Below are 3,070 nucleotides of genomic sequence, written 5' to 3' on the forward strand. Positions count from 1 at the left end.
TAAATTATTAATTTAAGTTATAATAAATAACAAACACAAAATCATTAAAAAAAGATATCAATGCTAAAAAGCCGAAACTTTGTATTCAGAAAATACCATTATTTAGTGGTATTTCACTATTTTGTAAACAATGAACAAAATGTTTGTTAGCTATTTATATTATTTTTTAAAAACAACATTGTTGTGTAACATTGACCCTTATTTTTATGTTCTTTTATATAAATAATTAATCAACTAACCAAACTGAATAAACATGAAATAGAATGTGTGCTTTACAGATGATGGACACAACATCTCTTCCCTCTTGTTATACATTTATCAAATAGAAGGGAAAAAAACGATCCCTGTTCATCTGATTTCAAACAAACTGAGGTTTAGCAATATGAAGTGGTTTAAGTCCCTTTTCTTAGCCACAGGCAAAATGTGAGCAGAGAAGATCTATTTGAAGACAAACTGTGTGAAAGCAAGCAATTAGCTAGATTACATGCATCTCAAAATCTGAAGTGCAAAGAATAGGTGCTGAAAAATAACTTTCTCCACATAATGCTAAAGTATTTTTTTATCACAAATGATAGTATTAAACAATGTATTAAAGAGTTGGATTAGAGCAATAAGTGTTTTATAAAAAGATGGATCAAGGGAGCTCCCTTCAGTCCAAGCACAGAGAAGAAAAGGATTAAATTTGTCTCCCGCATCATTCACACATTCACAATAGGTCAACCACATGCTCTTTCTATTGTGTTTGAATGAATGAGTCGGCAGCAAATCCGTACCCTCTACCCACCTATGAGTGGACTGAAGGAAGCTCCCTTTCACTTTGATAAAAAAACAACATATATTCATAATCATAAGACATTACAAAAAGTCTTTTATCTGAAACTAGTTAAATTGCACAGTTATATAGAGGTGAACCCCTAGGGTGAAGATGGAAAAGGTGTTGGAAATAATTCTAAACAAAACCCAAGTGACCTAAATCTTATAAGTGGTTCTGAAGTGCATCAATAGAAGTTTCAAAACTGGCCTCGAGTGTTCTTGAAAATAGTAAGTAAGAATTTGCTAGATGTTAAGGCGACTGAAAATATTCTTCAAAAATGAAGACAATTCCAAAAACAATAATGGGCTATAAGTTTGGGGACAAAGTATATATCTAGCTAGAAAAAAAAAATTAAATCCTGAAATAAAAGATAAGGTAAATGGTGTTTCTATTTCTGTGAGTTAGATGAATTTAGGGTTTTATGAATTAAAAATCAGATTATTTGTGTGACTAGATGCTTTGAAGAAACCCTAACCCTAACCCTAAAGAAAGATATGAACTAAAATCCATTTTTATTACAAACAAACCAAGAAAATCAATTAAACTAAGCATTTATATATCATGATAACAAGCAATATACAAGAAAATCATCAGAAATAATTATAATAAAATTAAAGAAAAATCATTTTATTAACGGGTCACGTAAGATCATGCATAGTAATTTGTATCTTTGTATGTAGAGCTTGAGCTTACAGAAGAGAACTTGTGGTTATGATCGGTCCGACCGCCATTGGAGCTGCTTTGTGGAGCTTTTACAGAGATTGATGACCCTGAAGAACCAAATTACGAAAGCAAACAAGTACGAAATACTTGATGGAGTAAAAAACAAGAGGGTAAATGGAAATTAATGTTGAAAATGGGGAAAAGGAAAGAGAGAAGCAAAAATCACGGAAGGGAAAACTGGGATTTTATAGAAGAGGATGAAAGATGATGGGTCGCTGTCCTCATGAGAGTTAGAAATTTATAATTTATAAAAAAATAAAAATAAATAAATAAAGACACACATGAAAGAAGATCTTTACCAATCTAGAGAGATAAAGTTGTCCCTGTTCTGCATTTTGTTGTCTACATGTTTATATAGTATATATACTAGTTATTCACTTGTTCCTATTAAACATGTTATCTTTTAAGATTTTTATTTAGTATTTACATAGTTTTTTTTATGACTAATCATATGAAAATAATCATATTAATCATCACTTATGATATATTAAGTTGGAAGGAATGGTAACACTCTTAGCACATTACCACCTACGATTTTTTAATTTTTCTTTATGATACATAAGCTTAGCATGTATAACACAAAAAATATAGGGAGTGGTAGTGTTTGATTTTAAATAGGTTTTATTTTGAAAAAGAAAAAAAAAACAACCAATAGTTTTATAGTTAAACCGATAACAATCTAATAATATTTTTCATTTCTCGCTGAATGCATGAAGATCCATAGTTACCGAATCAACTAGCGAGTATTAAAGGAGTGACTTAACATTAGTTGGCGACTTTTTAACGAGAGATGTGGCGAGGTCATTCCCTCTAGCCTTATAGTAAACTATATTATAAATAGAAGTTATAAAAATTAAATATACTGAAGTGAAGAACAGAATCATCGTTATTTTTTTCTTGTATCAAAAAACAACCATCAAACTTGTAATCCCAGACTCGCGAACACGCAAACTTGCTTTATGTCACATCCAAAAAAAAATTATTTTCATAAATTTATTTTACAGCTAACCATGATAGATTGTTGGGAACTATTACATTAAATTTTAGATTATTTATACAATCATTGAACCGGTTTGAATTGTCATTTCAATTATTTGGTTATCAACAAATATTATATTATATTAGAATAAACGATGATTGATGAAGAAGATTAAAACCTCTAAATTTTCATCTATATAGACACTCGTGAATCCATTAGAGTGTTGTTATATGATCATATTTTTTTTAAAAAAAAACTCATCTATATAGACACTCGTGAATCCATTAGCGAGTTGTTATATAATCATATTTTTAACATGTTTGATTGGGATTCTTTTTTATTTGGTGGTCTTGAAAATGCAAACAAACATCATAAAATATCACAAAATAGGCAAGAAGAACATATGGATGAATCTAGAGTTTTCAACTAATCATATATTGTTTGATAAAGCAAACATATCATTTATAAAGATATATGTATATGTAGTCAAAGCACTATATATAGAACATCTATGGATTAACATATACTCATAATGACAACAGTGAATAATAATC

General features: G+C 29.3%; 1 long non-coding RNA gene across 1 annotated transcript; it reads right to left on the bottom strand.

Annotated features, from left to right (window-relative positions):
* Positions 1 to 284: 284 nt before the first annotated feature.
* On the bottom strand, positions 285 to 1,848 carry LOC145012479 (uncharacterized). The gene is made up of 2 exons (XR_013664528.1): positions 1,508 to 1,848; positions 285 to 453 (listed from the first exon to the last, which is right to left on the bottom strand). It is a non-coding gene; the product is annotated as an uncharacterized LOC145012479 (long non-coding RNA).
* Between the last annotated feature and the right edge of the window lie 1,222 nt (positions 1,849 to 3,070).

Source organism: Lactuca saligna, chromosome 8, assembly GCF_052625555.1.
Source record: "Lactuca saligna cultivar CGN05327 chromosome 8, ASM5262555v1, whole genome shotgun sequence".
Lineage (NCBI taxonomy): Eukaryota > Viridiplantae > Streptophyta > Magnoliopsida > Asterales > Asteraceae > Lactuca > Lactuca saligna.